At 44.8% G+C, this 19,685-nt stretch overlaps 1 pseudogene; it reads right to left on the bottom strand.

The window, feature by feature from the left end:
- Positions 1 to 10,827: 10,827 nt before the first annotated feature.
- LOC112396507 (ubiquitin-conjugating enzyme E2 R1 pseudogene) lies at positions 10,828 to 19,443 on the bottom strand (annotated as a pseudogene).
- Between the last annotated feature and the right edge of the window lie 242 nt (positions 19,444 to 19,685).

A 19,685-nucleotide genomic window follows, 5' to 3' on the forward strand; every position in this document is an offset into this window, starting at 1 on the left:
CATCCCTGAGTGCTTATGAAACTAAGCAATGATGTAAGCTAGCCCAGGGACAGAACCCGCAGCCTGCTGGCCAGATCCTGTTTTGGTAAATAAAGTTTTATGGGAACACAACTGCGCCCCTTCGTGTACTTAGAATCTGTGGCTGCTTCGGCGCTACAGTGGCAAGGTTAGGGTATTAGGACAGCCTAAAATATTTGCTCTCTGGGCCTTCTAGAGAAACTTTGCCCGCCCCAGGGACACTATGGGAAGGCTCTACTGCAGAGCATGGTGCATAGATGCTTTATAAATGGCAACTTCCTCTTCCGCAGGTTTCTGGTGTCTTCCTCTGGTGAATTCGGGGCAGGAGGAGTATTCTGAAATCACATTCACATGGGTCACTGCTGCCCCTGCTCATTCGTGACAGGCATTGGAGGCCACAATCCTCACTGAATATTCATCTGTACTTTGGCAAGTGAAAGAGTGACAAGCGTCCTCACAGAAACAAAGTGATGTGTTATTCATTTTTTAGAGAGTGTTTCCTGGAGTGCAAGCAGCAGGAAAGCCCCAGCTGGGGTGGAAGCAGACTGAGACCAGGAGCATCTCAGTGCCAGGACCAGTGAGCTGGACTACGGGATTGATGCCTCAGCGCCACAGATACAGGACAGTTATGTGTCCTGATAGCTGCTGCCTTACCAGATAAAAGAAGACAGTTATTTTCTCTTTCAGATTGTCTTTAAAATCTCAAAAACTGAAATTAGTCTTGAAACACTTCAAATTAACGGCTTGTCTGCTTATATATATATATATATGGACCACTTTCCATCATGCAATCCTTGTTTTCCATTGGTTAGCGGCAAGGGTGGCCCAGAGTTGTTGTAGACAGTATCAAATGGCCAGGCTGCACAGATACTGCTTCTAGCTCCAGTTCAGGAAGCCATTAAATTCAATCTCCCAGTTTCTCCATGAATTCTAATTTCTTTAATTTGGGGAAGTGGTTTTTTTTTTTTAACATCTTTATTGGAGTGTAATTGCTTTACAATGGTGTGTTAGTTTCTGCTTCATAACAAAGTGAATCAGCTATACATATACATATATCCCCATTTCTCCTCCCTCTTGCATCTTCCTCCCACCCTCCCTATCCCACCCCTCTAGGTGGTCACAAAGCACTGAGCTGATCTCCCTGTGCTATGCAGCTGCTTCCCACTAGCTATCTATTTTACATTTGGTGGTTGTATATGTGTCCATGCCACTCTCTCACTTCGTCCCAGCTTACCCTTCCCCCTCCCCATGTCCTCAAGTCCATTCTCTACGTCTGCGTCTTTATTCCTGTCCTACCCCTAGGTTCTTCAGAACCATTTTTTTTTTTTTTTTAGATTCCATATATATGTGTTAGCATACTGTATTTGTTTTTCTCTTTCTGACTGACTTTACTCTGTAGGACAGACGCTAGGTCCATCCACCTCACTACAAATAACTCAATTTCATTTCTTTTTATGGCTGAGTGATATTCCATTGTATATATGTGCCACATCTTCTTTATCCATTCATCTGTCGATGGACACTTAGGTTGCCTCCATGGAAGTGAGGTTTTTGCATTTGTGGACCATTGTCTCCAGGAGCTGTATTTCCCATTCTAGGGATACCCATGTACCTGGACCTAATACTTTCTCCTGGATAACTTAGAAGGTCTTACCTTCTTAACAGGTCACACATGATTAGATATTCTCCATCGTGCCTCTCAGCACTCAGTAAGATATAGTCTCTGTGAGGTTGGTAGAGTGATGGAGATTGGAATTAATATGAAATTTACCCTATTGTCTTAGCCTGGCTTCCCCAGAAGCCCAGGCTTACTGGAACAACATAATTCCAGGGAGCAGGAGTGAGGGCAGAGGGCAGTGAGGCAGGAGGGGTGAGGTGGGGATGGACTGTACAGCCAGCCTCCCCTAAGTCGCTTCATCTCATGAGGTCATTTTCTAAGAAGAGGTATAGATTGGATCTCGGGACAGTTGACCCTGAGGCGAGAGAGCGCAAAGAATTGATCCCCCAGCTTCTGTCTTCCCCACCAGTGCCTGCCTAAAAGGTTTACTCCATGAGTTCTTTTTTTAAAATTTTATTTATTTATTTTTGACTGTGTTGGGTCTTCGTTTCTGTGCGTGGGCTTTCCCCAGTTGCGGCGCGCGGGCGGTGCGCGGGCCTCTCACTGTTGTGGCCTCTTCCGTTGCGGAGCACAGGCTCCGGACGCGCAGGCTCAGTAGTTGTGGCTCACGGGCTTAGTTGCTCCGCGGCACGTGGGATCTTCCCAGACCAGGGCTCGAACCCGTGTCCCCTGCATTGGCAGGCAGATTCCCAACCACTGCGCCACCAGGGAAGCCCACTCCATGGGTTCTTAATGCCCCTGTGCGTCCTGGCTGCATGCGTGGGTCCTGAGTAGGGCCCTGAGAAGTCCCAGGGCTCCTGGTCATGGGCGTAGCCACTTGGTCAGGCCCTGCCATGCCCCTTAGTGCCCCCGATTTCCCTGCGCACCCTGGCTTTCTAGGCGAGCACCACCTGTAGCTCTCTGCTTTCTTGGGTTGAGGAGCGGGCCCCGCCCACACACCAGGGAGTTAACGTCCCATAGAGCCTGAGAGTCGCTGGTGGCTAAATACGCTAGCATCCTTGTCCTAGTGTGAACCCATGATGAAGCCTGTGTTGCATGCTATTCCAGAGGCTTCCAGTGGTCGAGCCTCAGTTACCACTGCAGTCACCTGCTCATTACCACACCCTTTATTGGCTTTCTTCTCCTCCCATCTCACTCCCTGACTCCCCTTTCAGTGTTCCAAGGAGCATCTCTGTGTCCTTATCTCAGAGTCGGCTTCTAGTGGATATTTACTGTGTGTAGAGACCGCACTGAGCACTGCCTGAGGATCAGTGCACTTAAGGCTCACCGTTGGGAAGCAGGCCCCGTTATCGTTGCCCACATTTTACGAATGAGAGAACAAGCTCAGCAGGACGAGTAAAGTGCCCAAGGTAACACAGCGAGAAAAGGGCAAAGGCAGGACTGAAAGCCGAGGCGATCTGCCTCCAGAGCCTGTCCCTGTTAACGGTTAAGGATGATGCACCTTACCATTTCTTTTTGCAGGTTTACCGTGACCCAATTTAATTTTAGGGGACAGAGCCATTCAGGCATCCTGTTCCACTGACCTCCTACCAGACTCAGTACCTTAGTTGAGTGTGTGAGTGTGTGTGTGTGTGTGTGCGCGCGCATTGGGTGGTGGGAGCATGGGAGCTGGGGGTTAAAATGTAGAGACCGCTTTCCCCACAGTGTTACCCAAAGAAATAACCTCCCACTCTTTGCAATCAAAGCAGAAGCTGGTCTGAGTCTTGTGTCTGGGTTTGGGTCCTTTTCCAAGACCAGAGGCTGTTTCTAAATTAGACTCTAACTTACTGGCCAGCAAATAGCACAAAGCAAAACAACTTTTTTGATGATTTAAGTGTAAATGAGTCAGAGGCAGAGAGATTAACTTTCCCCTCAAATACACAGGGGTTAAAAAAAATTACAGTCTCCAGAGAGTCTGGCTCCTTGAGGACTGAGTTTTTGCCAAGTCAGCACATTCAGGAAAGAGTTTGTGACTCTCTGCAAACCCCAAGCGCCACTGGCTTCCTTGCCTTAGCTACTTGCTGAACCCAGGAGGAGTTCATCTTCGTAAATCCTCGCTGTCTGTCAGAACCGAGAGCCCATTTCTGTGCAAATGATTCATTGTTATAACTTGTGCCACCTCTTCACAGGCTCAGGGACTTTTCATTTTTTACATCAATTCCTGTGTAGTGTTTCAACAAGTCTCTTTTTCTCCCCTGCCTCCCTCTTGCGCCTCCACCACCTCTCTGCCAGCAGATTCAAAACAGGAGTTCGCGACAGGGCTTTCTTTGAGTCTAACCCCGAATCTCACTTTGCCTTTGTCCGTAGATTTCTGACAGGTGCACAGCAGGCAAGAGAAACGACAGCATCATGCAGAATGCAAGCGAACATCGTACTGTGCTTCACCGTAGTTTCTGCTGGTGTCCCTTTGGGTTACCATGAAATCACCTATTGGGACAATTTTTGTTCTTTTACTGAAACAAAGGAGTCACTGTGGACATCATTCATCCCCCAATTCCACGTTTAAGAACACAAAAATTAGAAAAGGATCAGAATGATTTTGACTATCTATATTCCTTCCATTCCAGGGTTTGGGGTAACAGTGTATCCCCCACCGTAGGGTGGCTACAGAAGTGACAGGGCGGCAAGTCCATCGAGGTGTCCCTGAATATTAGCCACAGAGGGTAGCGGGACCGCTTTTAGAAGGAGCACACCAGCTGATCGCTGAGAACACAGCACGAAGTGGACACAATTTACTCAATTGCAGGCAATTCTAGTTCCAAGGTGGGTGAAACGAACAACCTAGAGCCAGGAAAATAAACCTCTTCTCTTTGTATCTTAAAACCAGTGAATACGGTTTCCAAACCTGAGCCACTGGCACTTGCCAATTCCTTTGCGTTTGGCGTGGGTTTTAATGGGCACCAGAGTGTAGTTGTCTCTCACAAGCTTTTTGCAGGGTATCCAGACGATGCCTCAAGAGAACTCCCCTTGTAAAACCTACGGCGTCCCCACCTGCAACATTCCAGAGAGCGTGTCCACTCAGACGCTTTTCGTTCAGTGGCTCCTGGAAGACTGTTAGATCTGAGTGTGGAACAAATTCCAGGGACCACGCACATCAACTTGTCAGATGTTCTGCTGGGTTGGTGGCATACTCTGGCATAGAACTGTGCCCATTTCATGGCCTGCGTGCAGTTCATGAACTGCAGATTCCGAAGGGCAGCCTGCTCTGACACGGAGCAGCCCGCAGGGAAGCCACGGTAAAGTTGAACAGCAGATGGAAAACTCCACCGAACCTTTTATTGGCCATATGTCACTTCTGAGTGTTGGCCAACAAACTAAATTTGCAGCTAATATCTAATGATTTAAACAGCAGAAAGAGCAGCTGCACTTTGATTTCTGATGCCTTTCCTCCAGGCTTCCCCAGCTCACTGGAGTTTCTTAAGCTACTTTCCTTAACCCTGCGCGATCGCTCTGAATCTTCTTCACCAGGTGGCACCACCTTTGGAGCTATGCTGTTGGCTGCATCCAGCTTAGCTGGTGTATACCTCTGCTCTTCCTTCCTTGCGGGCAGTTTTCTAACTTTTTTGTGATGATGATTATTTTTTAATTTCGTAAGAAAATGCTACAAGACTCAAGTATTTTTATACTTCTGCCTGCTTGGCTGTTTCTCTTCTTTTCTCAAGTCCCTCTGATTACAGGGCCCATCGCATTCTCTTTTGGAGTGCCTAGGCTGGTCATCCGCTGAGGCTGCAGGGCTAGTCCTTGGAGTAGACTGTGGGAGGGCAGCTCGTTTTGATTTATGAGGACGTGACCTGGGATGGAGCTTCTCTGGAAAAATTCAGCTCTCTTACTGTCAGAATCATCTAGAAGGAAATGATGGATAGCAGGAATAAGGAGAACAGGCCACCTCTCTGGGTCTTCTACCCCATGCAATGGAAGTGCCAAGTCTCTACTCCCAGCCGTGGACATGCTAAGCTGGCTTAGTGCTTGAAGCCTCACGGAAGAAGAGGCTCCTTGTTGTAAGTTGAGGGTTATACAGTTGTTTCTGGGGTCAGGGTGCTGGAAACTGACAGGAAAGGAGTGGGAGAACAATACCAATTTAAACTTCCATGACTGCCACCCACTAACCCAATAACCCCATTTAGGAACATAAGATTGATGAAGATGTACGACCGTAAAATGGCTCTAGAGTTGCCACTCTAATGAACTCCAACTCAGGTCTCTGTATTAATTCCTGCAAAACTCAGCCACCTCCCTAATGTTACTGAAGAGACTTTGAATAGCACTGTGAATAGAAATTATAACAGACTACATCAAACTCAATGATTTCTATAACATCTGGAGCAAAGCACATTCAACGGGGAGTAAGATGCACATTCATCATGGGTGTTTGGATTTGTTTTCTATTTTTACAGACAGAGGAAGTAAGAAATATCTTTCCTATAGGGATTTTTAGTTATCTGTTCCTGTGCTAAACTGGACACCTCACAGAAGAATTATAGCCTTGATTTCTGTGTTTATAGGTTGATTCTCTTTTTACGTCTGATTAAGACGTTGTCCTGTAGGAACTTCACTTTGGGGAATTTATTCTACAGAAAGAACCGCTGTGTGAAACAACATGTGTACATGGTTAACCATCCTAGCATTATTTATGGAAGTGGGAGATTGGAAACAACCCAAATGTTCATAAATGGTGAACAGATTAAATTATAATATAGCCACACACTGGAATGCAGCTGTATAAAAGAACGAAGATACTCTGTACATAGAGGTGGAAAGAACTCCAGGACGCTTGTTAGGAAAAGTCAGATACAGAATACAGTGTACAAAGTGAACTGCATTTTAATCCATGTAATATTTGTATATGCATAAAGAAAGTTTAGAAGAATACATGAGAAAGTAGGCTACTGGGAGAGCGAGAACGGAGCTCATAGGAGGGAATAAACCACTCACTCATTTATTTATTTTAATTGAATATATTTGACATATAACATTGTGTAACTTTAAAGTGTACAAAATGTTGCTTTGATACATTAATATATTGTAATATGGTTGTCATTGTGTCGATAGTTATCACAATACATAATTATAGGACACTATTGTTGTCTGTATTCATTCTACAGTACATTAGATAACTATGGCTTATCTACTACTCCTTGCAAGTTTGTACCCTTAAGCAACATCAATTTTATCCCCCCACTCTCCAGTAACCACCACTTTACTCTCTATTTTTCATGAGTTTGACTATTAGATTCTGCATCTAAGCTATACCATACAGTACTTGTCTTTCCCTAACTCACCTCACTTAGCATAATGTGCTCAGGGTCGAAATGGCAGGATATCCTCCTCTCTCGTGGCTTAATAATATTCCATTTTATATATATCTCACATCTTTTTTATCCATCCATCCATTGATAAGCATTTCGGTTGTTTCCATATCTTGGCTATCGTGAAAAATGTTGCAATAAACATGAAAGTGCATGTATCTCTTTGAAATCCCGTTTTCATTTCTTCTGCGTATATATAACCAGTAGCCACTCACTTCTTAATCTCTTGGAATCTGGCTTTTGTATCCACTGTTCTGAAGGACATTTTCCTTACTGACTCCCCTATAATGTCCTAAATGCCAAACTCTCAACCTCCTTGATGTCACTGCCCACTCTTCCAGAATGAAGTAACTCCAGTGTAGTTGAATCAGAGATTCTGCCACTCCTTAGATTTGTGTGCATGGGAATGCCACTCAACCTTTATGAACCTCAGCAGATACACAGAGGAAAGAAGGAGGCAGCTAGTATTTCTGAGTGCTGGCTATCTTTTAAAAGAAGTATCTTTCTTTAATCATTACAATGGCATTATGAGGTAGGCACTATTATAATATTATCTCCATTTCACAGATAAGGAAATTGAGGCTCAGAGAGCTTAACTGACTTGCCTCAAGCCATATAACTCCTAGGTGATGGAGTCAAGATTTGAACCTCAGATGACTAGCCTCTCATACAAGCTTATGGGATCACTTTGTGAAGGCAGGTACAGCAGTGCTTTCCTTCACCACTGTCTTGTCTTCTCTTCTCTCCGACTCTCCTCTGGACTATTTCTTTCACTCTAGCTGCTCCCCATTTCCCGATTCCTTTGCTGGCTCTTCTTTCTTCTTCTCCTCAAACAAGATTGTCTCCAAGGTCCTGCCCTCATCTTCCTCTCTCTAGCTAATCCCACGTCCCAGAAGAGTTTTGACTCTCACCCTATGGGTTCACCTTCCAGACATTTATTTCCACTTGCTTGATGGACGTTTCCACCTGGACATCTTGCTGGACCCCAAGGGCCAGTATTTCCCGAACCATATATATCATCTTTCTGTTCACAATCTGATTCTTCTCCTTCTTATCCTTTTCTGAGAATACTATCCCCAACCGCATCATTCCTTAAGCTCAAAACCTTAGAGGAGTCTTTGATTCTTTTTTTTCTCCCTGCTTCCAGTTTCTAACAAGGAAAAAATTCCGCTGTTTTGATTTCGACTGCCTTCATAAAACCCAGTCCTGCATTAAATCTTGCCTGAGGCGTGTGCTCTTTCACCTGACCACCCCACTTCCAGTTTTGTTCCTCTCCTAACTAGCTAACTATCTGACAAATGATCTTCCTATAGTATGACACCCAAAAGACCTATGTGAGGGAAACTTTCAAATGCTAATGAGAGACACACACACATAAAAAGACTTCATAAAGAAGGAAATAGCTGTCCTTGGGAGAAGAAGCATGACAACCCATGGGCACCTCAAAACCATATTCACAAGAGTCTGGATTTGGAAAGAAAAGGACAATGTAAAATTTTACCTTCCTTTCTCAACCTGGTAATGCAGAGATCTTGGAGAGCTGACCCTAAAACATAGGCGTAGAGAGACCTTCAAGATGGCGGAGGAGTAAGACGTGGAGATCACCTTCCTCCCCACAGACACATCAGAAATACATCTACACGTGGAACAACTCCTACAGAACACCTACTGAAGGCTGGCAGAAGACCTCAGACGTCCCAAAAGATACATACTTTTTTTTTCCTTTTTCTCTTTTCGTGAGTGTGTACGTGTACGCTTCTTTGTGTGATTTTGTCTGTATAGCTTTGCTTTTACCATTTGTCCTAGGGTTCTGTCTGTCCATATTTTTTGTTTGTTTGTTTTAGTATAGTTTTAGTGCTTGTTATCATTGGATCATTGGTGGATTTAATTTTTGGTTTGGTTGCTCTCTTCTTTCTTTTTTAAACAACAGGAACTACGCACCTGCAGCCTGCGAAAAGGAGACCCCAAACACAGTAAGTGAAGCAAAATGAGAAGACAGAGAAACACATAGCAGATGAAGGAGCAAGATAAAAACCCACCAGACCAAACAAATGAAGAGGAAATAGGCAATCTACCTGAAATAGAATTCAGAGTAATGATAGTAAAGATGATCCAAAATCTTGGAAATGGAATGGAAAAAATACAGGAAACGTTTAACAAGGACCTAGAAGAACTAAAGAGCAAACAAATAATGATGAAAACACAATAAATGAAATTAAAAATTCTCTAGAAAGAATAAATAGCAGAATAACTGAGGCAGAAGAATGGATAAGTGACCTGGAAGATAAAATAGTGGAAATAAAAGAATATACAGAATAGAATCAGAAATTGACCCCAATGCTTTTATAAGAATTTAGGATTTGATCAAGTTGCATATTTTAATCAGTGGGAAAAAGTTACAATTAAATAAATGGTGTTGGGACAATTGGATAGCCATCTGGCAAATAATAAATCTGTATTTCTCCCAAGTTTTATACCAAAATAAGTGCCAGATGGACTACCAACATGAAAATTAAACTACCAAGGTTCTAGGGAAAAATGGAAAAAAAATTAATAATCTTGGAATAGAGAAGAACTAAGTATGATAAAATTCAGGAGACATAAAAAAATATTGATAAGTTTGACTCTAAAGATCAAACATTTCTGCAAGGTAGGAAACTCTACAAATCAAGTCAAAATACAAGTCATAAACAGGGGAAAATATTTGTAACAAACTTGTCAGAAGAAGGGCTAAATTTGTTAAAATATGAACTCCTACAAATCTATAAGAAGAGGATCAACACTCTAATAAAAAAACTGGCAAACAACATGAACAAATCTATCACAAAAGGACCTACAAATGGTGCTAAGATAGTTGAAAAGATACCTAGGTTCCCACACAATAAACAAATATAAGCAAAAACTATATTTTTCACTTAATATCCAAAGTTCCTTAAAATGTATTTTTGACAACCTATTTTTGACAAGGTTGTAGGAAAACAGACATTTTATACATTTTTGAGGTATGTAAATTGATACAACCTCTAAAGAGGACAATCTCAGAATATTTATCAACATTTAAAATGTGCATATCCTTCCACACATCAACTCCATGTTTAGGAATTTCTCTTACAATTACATTTAAGCTTGTGGCTGGAGAAATATATAAGTATATTCACTGCAGCACTGAGCACAATAGCGTATTTTACCATCTCAAAAAAGAAATGAATAAATAGTAAAGCATGGAGCCTGCCATGTGTACCGTCTACTTTAATCCCGTCATTGTTTTCCATCAGCTATTGAGATTCTTGTGATCTGGCTCCAGCCTACCTTTGCTCTCTTGTATCTTGCTTCTCTCTACACCCCTTACACTGGGCCAAAAGAGCAAGCACGTTGTTTGCCCTGCACACTCCCATCTCCGTACCTCTCTTTGGGCTGATCCTGTTTTCTGTTGCCTGACATGCACTGTTCCCAGCCTCTCCTCTCTTCCTCATCTATGTGAGTCCTAATTATCCTTTATAACCTCACTCACGTGCTACCTTTTCCTGAAGATGTCTTTGGACCTTGGATCCCCTACAATGCCCTATCCTTAGTTTAAAATTTCTACCTGCTCTGACTTTTTAATTTATTTGGCTTCTCATAAAATCGCTTTATTTAGATTCCAAACAAACCAAAGCAGAGAGAAGAGGTGACCTCAAGTTAATCCGTCCACTCACGAGCTGGGTCCCCAAGTCTCCGGCTCCAGCCATTGGGAGCTGCAGACAGGGCCGGGGTCCGTGGCCCCCAGGCACCGTCTCCACCCCGCGCCTGCGCCCAGCACGCTAGGGGCCCGCAGGATGCAACAGCGGGCGGGGCGGGGCCTCGCTCCAAAGCAGAGGAAACCCAGGGCGGGACCTGGGGACCGGCCCAGGGCCGGCAGCGCGCGGCCTACCCGAGGTAGTCGAGGCGGCAGAGGCGCCCGAGAGTCCATACGGTCCGGCCGGCTGAGGTAAAATTTGTAAGCTTGTTGGTGGGGATGCGCTGTCGGGACTCCTCGTGGCCCGAGTCGTCCTCGTCGTCCCCGCCCCAGCTGCGGGCCTCAGCCTGGGCCTCGCCGCCCCGTAGTCGTGCTGGTAGAAGAGGTCCGAGCCCTGGTCGGGCACCGGGCCTGGGTCTTCCCGCAGCACTGGGCCAGCGCGGTGGGACCTTCCTGCCGTCCCGCTCCGCGTCCGCCTTGGTCCCCAGGACCTGCCTCCGGTTCACGTCCGCGTGCTCCCGGTCCTGCCTTCGCTCTCTTCCTGCTTCGTGTGCATCACGGAAGCGTCCACGTTGGCAGGTGGAAACAGTGTTGGGTTCGCTGAGGAGGGAGGTGATGCTCAGGAGATGGTCCTATGTTCTGGGTGGGTTCTGCCGCTCTGAGGGCAGCTCCCCGCTCAGGGGGTAGGAGGTAGTCGAGCGGGGGATGGAGGGTGGAGATGCATACGTCCGCAGCCTCGTAGACGTTGGGGCCCCGCATCTTGGTCAGGAACAGAAAGGCCGGCGGGAAGTAAGGATATTCGATGGCGATCTTGAGACGCGCCTTCAAGTAGCTGCCCTCGGAGTAGGTGTTGGGGGGCCCAAGGATGGCCACCTCCCATTCAGGTCGCCCTTGTCCACTAGGGTCATCCGAAGCCCTCCACTAGCTCCCCCAGCAGCAGCGCCTTGGGCGAGCTGGGCGCCAGCGGCTGGGGGGAGAGGCCGTCTTCCTCCTCTGCACCCCTGGGTGCTCCCCTGCTCCGACTTTTGACATGTGACCCTTTTGTCACAGCAAGTTGGGACCGGCTCTGGAACTGGAATGACAGTGATATTTTGATGTCCTCCCTTTGATGCAACCGTTTTAATCTGGGGATATGTTGATACAACCTATGTAAAACAATTAATGTACATCCTCCCCCCAAATGAAAATATCTTCTGTTTCTGATTATATAACATGCACATACAGTTGACCCTTGAACAACGTGGATTTGAACTGCGTGGTCCACTTATACGTGGATTTCTTTTTCAGTAGCAACTACTACAGTACCACAGGAGCTGCAGTTGGTTGAATCTGAGAATTCGGAACCAGGCATAGAGAGGAACCCCGGATAATGGAGGAGCCACATATACAGAGTGCCCTACTGGGTTCTCTGCGCAGCGGGTCGGCACCCTTAACCCCCCAAATTGTTCAAGGGTCAACTGTACTTAGAAATGTGGAAAACCTTAGGACTCACTCCCGTGTGTGTGTGCTGTGCTCTGTGTATGTGTATAATGGAATAAAAGAAAAATAAATTTCCCGAAATAAATTACTGAGTCAAAGAATATACACGTTTAAAATGTTAACATATGTTGCCAAACTGATCTCCAGAAAGATTCGTGATTCATTCAACATTTATTGAGATCCTAGTGTGTGCCAAGTACTGTGTACTATTTAGGGTACAACGGTGAGCAACACCAGGTGTGGTCCCCACCAAGTGTGGTCCCTGCCCTTGCGGACTCTGTGTAAGTATTACTAGGAGAAGACACATATACTGTTAGAAAGTACAGTCACGTGAATTCCTTCTAGTTGGGGAGTTCAAGGATGACTTCCTGGGGGAAGTGACATTTCAGATAAGGCCTGAAGCTTAAGTAGGAGATAACTAGACTAATAGGGGAGATAAGAGCGTTTTGGCCTCAGCCTGTGCAAATGTGGCTGCTGGGGGAGTTGAAGAAGGCTTGTTTGGCTGGAGTGGAAAGAGAGGGGAAGCACCGGGCAAAATGAGGCTGGAAAAATGGGTAGGGAGCGTGCCACAGGTGGCTTCACAGGTCTTGTTAAAGATTTTATTGTTATTCCAACAGCAAGGAGAGATAAAAGCAATGACTGGGGATCCTCTGTGTTTTAAAAAGATAACTTTGGCTGAGTAGAAAGAACTGATGAACAGAGGCAAGAATGAACAGAGGTTGACAAATTAGGGGGCTATTATGGTTGTCCAAGTGACAGGTGATAACACCTTAAACTAGTTTGAAGTATAGATAATAAGAAATCAAGGCAGAAATATAGGAAAATGGATGCTTTTATGATTTTTACCAGTTAATACCACTATCAGACTGAATATCATTGATCATTTTTGTCTTTGCCAATCCAAGGGGTGTGTGTAGAGTATAAATTATATATAATATGGATTGTAGATACAATTTATAATATGGATTATGTATACAATTTTCCTTTGATTGGAAAGTAAGGTTGGACTTCTTTTCCTTTTTCATTGGCCATATTCATTTTTATTCATTTCTTCTTTTGAGTTATCTGAACATATACTTTTGTCCATTTTCTTCTTCTGTTCCAGGATCCAGTCCAGAATCCCACATTGCACTTAGTTATCATTTCCCCCTTGTTTCCTCTGGTCAGTGACAGTTTCTCAGGTGTATATTTTTATTAATCATTTGAATAAACCATTGTTACACTGATGCAGGGCAGAGCTTGGTAAGAATCTAAGTGCATAATCAAGGCAAACTTAAACCAACTTAAAAGAAAGCAGATGACAATCTGTGATATATGTTGCGAATATTTTTCCAGTTTTTTTTAACTTGGTTTGTGTGTTTGTGTATATGTCTGTTTATGTGGAATCACAGTCAAATCAATCTTTTCCTTTATTATTTCTGCCTTTGGTATAATGCTTAAAAGTCCCTCCATCCCAACAGATAGAACTATTTCTGAGAGTTATCTTCTGTTATTTTTACAACCATACATTGTCAAGTTATATCAAATAAGATGCAAAACATACATCCTAACCCTATTCCTTATTCTCTCCAGCCTCAACTTCACTAGATGGGGCAATAAAAATCAGTACTTAGGTGGCACTTATGATATAAAATCAGCAATGTCAAAATGAAGATGTCATAATGTCTTGCTCTGCTCTGAATTTCTTTGTTGCACCTAACTTGGGTCCTGACCAAAGCCTTACCTGTGGCAATGCTATTCTTTAACTGTCTTACCAATCCTACCAGATCATTAGTTCCTTGAGTGCAGGAACCACGTTTATCTCATTTTGTTTAATACATCTGTGACTGGGCCCTCCTCAGCAGACTCTGCCAACATAGCATTTTAGTGCATCTATTTCCATGAAGAAAGCAGAAACTCGAAACACATTGATGAAAATGTAGATTTTCTCAGTTTTGTGAGGCATTTATTGGAAGTAAGAGTCTATCATAAATCATACAGCAGGACAATCAAATTTCTACACCAGGCAGCATTTCTCTCCCCTTGCTCTACAACTTCTCTCTAGTGAGAGTAAAAAGTCTAGTCAGTTGGGCTTCCCTGCTGGCGCAGTGGTTGAGAGTCCGCCTGCCGAGGCAGGGGACGCGGGTTCGTACCCGGGTCCGGGAAGATCCCACATGCTGCGGTAAAGGCTGGGCCCGTGAGCCATGGCCGCTGAGCCTGCGCGTCTGGAGCCTGTGCTCCGCAATGGGAGAGGCCACAGCAGTGAGAGGCCTGCGTACCGCAAAAAAAAAAAAAAAAAAAAAAAAGTCTGGTCAGCAAAATAAAGCTCTCCAAGTTAGCCTAGTAAGCACCACATATTTTTCTTCAGACTTAGGGTTCATCTTATCACAACTGTGTCCCTTGATTTTTTTTTTTTTTATCGGAAAACTTTGGGCATGACAGACAGTCAGTCAATGCTTGTGGGAATCAATGAATTGGACCACATTGCTGCTCTGATAGTGGATTTATGCAGTGACTTCTAGGAGGTAAAAAAGACTATTTACTTTTCTAATTCTTCCTTGTTTTCATTTTATGGAGAGCATTAGGACTCTATTGGAAACCCACCATAATTTTACGGGCTACCAGGTGAAGTTAATTATAATAAGGCTCCATCTTAAATTCCCAGCAAAGGGCTTAGTTACTGGAGCAGCATTTTCTTAAATGGGCCGTTAGCATAGACCCAGAGGACAGTGTTATGGAAAAATGAACAGATGGTCTGGATGAGCTGAGAATATGGATATCACCTGTCTATTCTGGGTGGCCAGCCAGAGGCAGATCCATCTGGAATAAAGCCTTTGGGCTAGAAGCCAACAGCCCCCAAATGGGACGTTTTCTCTCTTCCCTGAAGAGAGAGAAGAGAGGAGTTGAGAGGCTAGAGCAACATTGGACAAAGTAGGTGTAAACAATCTTAGGCCTAAGGAGCAAGCCATGTGCACCCAGGTGAGCAAATGAGATTAGAGGTGGCTGGGAACGGAGCTGTTTAGCTTCACATCACCTGCTGCCTCACTCAGAGTTGGGTTAGGAGTGGAGCCATGGAACGTTTGAATATCAACTGAGCACCAGGGCACAAGGTAGGGTCCAGTTCAAGTTATTAGAAGGCTTGTGTCCTGGCACCTAAATTCTGGCCTAATGATGAGTGGGGTCAGTGCCCCTCTTTTCCTCCCCTCTTTAATTTCCTAATGGCTTCACCCTGCTTCCTGAGCCCTGCTCATCCTTAATTTACCTATAGCAAGTTCCCCTTATATGAACTGATCTCTTGGTGATAATGTGACCTCTAGAAAAGTCATTTTGTCTCTCTTAGCCTCAGTTTTCTCATCTGGAAAATATAAGGAAAATAATGAAAGATAATGTGGGTAGAGCAACCAGTACAGTACTGGGCACCTAGTAGGTGCCCCTGTTGTTCGTCTTAGGAGAAGCTAAGGCTGCTTCCAGCTGTTAGGACACCTGAGGCTTCACATTCTCTCAGGAGAGGGGATGCCTTGAGCAGCAGGGACAGCAGGAGCCTCGCTTTTCCTGATCCTTTGCTGCATCAAAGTTCTCAGCACTTAGATTTCTTGCTTATTTTGATGCCCAGATGATGGCTCCCTGGTATCTCTTTGAATGCCTCAGCCCATGAGTTATAGCGTCTGCTGACCTCTCTGCAGGGTAGGACAATGGGCTAGCGACAGCTGCGGGAACCACGGTAAAGAGCCAGCAGAATCAAAGCTGCAACTGTGTTAATGACACTGTGGCGTTGGGGTAGCTGTCTTGAGGACTGTAAAAATAGGAAGAAAAGGAAGAAAAGAAATCCAAGCCTCAAAACAAAGACAGATGTTGTGACTTAGGAAAAGAGCATAAGGGGATAACAGTTTAGAAATTTGTTTTCCTAACAGCAATAGGTACTTAATTGTGTTAAAATAAATCAAAAGACCCTTTTATATTTACATCGAAATTAACCAAAAAAGGCAGATAAATGAAAATCTAGTTTTTTCTACTCCTCCATTTCCCCTTTTCTTTCTTCATTTTCCTCTCTTCCTCCAATACAGTAAAACGTTCCTCCTCTTAATTATTCCACAGGGCTCAGGTAGGCTGGAATCAGTGCTAAGGTAGATGTAATCCGTAAATGGGAATCTTGGAAATTTCACCTCCCCCCAACTTCTGCTGCTAAGTGTACTTGAATCTGACTGAGGCAGAAACCTCTATTAATATAAATGTGAGTTTAGTGCGCTAAACTCACAGTTAGAAGCCCATTCTGGGGACAAGTTGGGTTTAAAATCCAGTCTCTGCTCCCCTTGCCAAGACTCTGCCTGCCCAGAGAGGGTGAATTGCTGAGGCCTTGGTAATGGGCCTGAACAAAGGCCCTCCTGGAATTGGGGCAGAGATGAAGAAAAAGGGAGACATCTTTGAGAGACTGGGACCTGAAAGCCCCGTGATGTAACTATGCTTGCAGAATGGTCAAGAGTGCCCAAAAGACAGAAGTCTGCAGTAGGCAATACAGTCTAGGAGAGTAGAGAGGAGGCTGAGAGTCTAGTGGGGAGAGGAATCCAGGGAGAAGTCTTCAGGAGGCCGGGGAGGAGCCCTTCTCTGAATGTCAGGGTGACTTGGAGCACAGCCTGTCCTCAATGCAATGATAAGCCGCAGAGAAGCCAGACAGGGAGGATGGTGCCTCCCACCAGCCACACGGTGATGACAGATGTTATGTTTTGGCTGGGGGGGAGTGGAGGGCCAGGCTCTGGGGCTGGGGACGGGGAACAGGTGGAAAGAGGGTGGGGATAATAGTAGAACACGAGAATGAACCAGACTCCAAGCCTATGCTCTTAGGTCCTGGATAGCTGTGATTTATCTACTTTTATGTAGTTGAATAGAATTTGTCCTTTAGAGATTCTGCACCCTGTAGTAAAGTGGATTTGCTTTGCGCCTCACTGAGCCTGACTGTCTGGCCTCAGGTTGTACTGCAAGGTCCCAGGGTGGAGAGATGCTGAAGAGAAGTGATGGGGAAAGTGGAAGGCCCAAGGTGGTGTTCAAAATAAGAAAGACCTTCTGCTTGGAATACCCTAGACCTGCTTTGTCTTAGAGGATGAGATGGATTATGGTCTGCAAGGCTAGGGCAGGAAACATGAAAAAAAAACATTTTTTTTAAGTGACAGCAGAGAGTGAGGCTGCAAAGAGATGGGTAAGTCCTAGACTGACTTAGGCGTCTTCAAAAGGGGAGTAACTGCGTTCCTGGATGTCCAAAGCGAAGGTTGGGGGCAACGTAAATAAGAAAGAAAGAAAGAAAATAAACTGCTTCCCCAAATACATTCAGATGTGTAGGACCTGGGAAAAGTGGGAGAGCTTCTGTTTGGAGAATCCAGGGCAGCAGATGGGTAACTTAGGGTGAGAATACCATGGAGATGAGGTTTTTGATGTGGGAGTGGGAAGGAACATTGTCTGTAACAAGCTCGGCCAGAAAGGCATTGCTTTAGTCACATGGGACACAAGGAGCAGCCAGCGAAGTAGGGTCGCTCTACAAACTGACCTCCACACCTGGCTGAGCCAAGCATGATGTGGGACTTGGTGAAACCCCTGTGTGGCTGTCAGTCCAGAGCCTGCACCCTGGACTCTCCCAACATGTGCTAAGGAGGTTTTCGCGTGAGCTGTGTGATCTGAGGGCCCACGTGGGGCTTAAATTATCTGAGAAGGATGTGGAGCTGGACAGGAATCCTGTTTTACCACCTGATTTGGAGGCTGAGGAAGATAAGGGGAAAGATGCAAGGAGTTCTGTCCTGGAGTGAAAACACACTGGGTTGGATGGATGAGTTAGACGGTGGCTAGGCCTTCCACAGGCAGCTGATCTTGTTTACTCAATGGGCCCCTTGGTTTTGAAGCTTCTTTTCAGTTCTCTGAGACTGAGGCAGACCTCACCCTCACTGCCCTTTACTTAATACCCTCAGCCCGGTCTTCATGAAGTGCCAGAGGCTTGTCCGTATTAATGTCATCCCAACAGAGGCGCCCCAGTCACCCTGCACGGAAAGCCAGTCTCCAGACTTCGGGGCCTGATGCGCCAACCCTGTGTGTCGGCCCTACACGCCACAGAATGCCCCTTTGTCATGGCCACTGCTATCAATGTTAGCACACACTACCCAGAATCATTTTCTTATTTAGCAGATGAGAAGTTCAGAGTTCAGGAAAGGTAAGTGGCCTGCCCAAGGTCATAGAGCTGGGGGTCAAACCAGACTGTGTTTTTCCTACTCTACCTTATTCCCCCCAATTAAGTCCTCCACACTCACTCCTGAAGTTGTTCTCATTTCCTCAAACTCCCCAATTGTCATTTCACAAGACAGCATTCTGTTCCTCGTAGCTAACTCTGATACCTCCACAGAAATACTGGTCACTGGAACAGACACACCCGCAAAAACTCAGCCTTGGAAAACATGGTCAAATTCAGATTTAGGCCAGAAAAGAAAATCAGGCTAAATTATATTCTTATGTTTCTTTAATTCTACCATAAAACCAAAAACCTCCAATGAACCAGAAAATCTCTCCACAAAAATCATTAAGTTAAAAATAAACTTTAAAAATTGAATGGCAGTCAACAAGAGTAATAGAAAATGTAAAACCTTCAGACTACAGCAGTAATTATCTTATTGATTTGAAGGCTAAATGGGAAGAAGGGGAACTTGGGGATAGGCTATGACTAATGATTGCTGCCCTTTGGCTGGAAACTTCGAGGCATGATGGGTGATTAAGTTTTAGGATCCCAGGTGGAGGCTACTCTCTCCCCACCTCCACCATGAAGAAGTTTATTCGACAGACTGTACCCCAAAGCAGCTTTGCCAGCAGTTCTAATGTGGCCATACAATCAACTAACAGTTCTTTGTAAACTGTGACAGGCATTACAAAGGCAGGTGGTACCTTATAAGGTCCTGTAGTACCTTGGATCCGGACCACTGTTATATCCTCAGAGGGCCTGGACTTCTTAAACATTTGTTGAACAAATGAGTCAACAATACCTTTCTGATATTACTCCTTCTGATTATATGCAAAGATTTGGATGTGGGGTGGGGACAGGGAAGATACTCATTTACCATCTATTTGCAACCTAAAAACTGCCCTGATCAACGACTGTGGGTTCTTACCCTGCTTGGAAGGATCCTATAGAAAAGGAGTCCTTTTACTGAGAAGGAGGTTGGAGAAGATGGCATTGCCAAGATTCTAGAATATGTGGACTCATCAGGGTTCTCCTCGTGACACCACGTGATTTGCCCTTTACCTTGCTCATTGCCACCCTCCTCTGTAGCCTGGCTGGGCTGTCTCAGGACGTTCATTTCAGCCCCTGGAAACTCCAACATCACTTGATTTCTGTGATCCAGTCCTTGGAGTTTTCCTTTCCAAAACATAAATAAATCCACAGAAAGTACACTGAAGAAGTTTTTTAGGTTTCTTTTGAGGATAAACTCCATTCACTCATTTATTCGGTAGATATTATTGATGACTTAACCAGGTGCCAGGCCCACCGCTATTACTGAAGATCCAGCCCTGAACATTACAGACTAGTGCCTCTTCTTAGGGATCTTGAATGTTAGTGACTGGG

This window comes from Neophocaena asiaeorientalis, unplaced genomic scaffold (genome assembly GCF_003031525.2).
Source record: "Neophocaena asiaeorientalis asiaeorientalis breed wild unplaced genomic scaffold, Neophocaena_asiaeorientalis_V1.1 scaffold122, whole genome shotgun sequence".
Taxonomy (NCBI): Eukaryota; Metazoa; Chordata; class Mammalia; order Artiodactyla; family Phocoenidae; genus Neophocaena; species Neophocaena asiaeorientalis.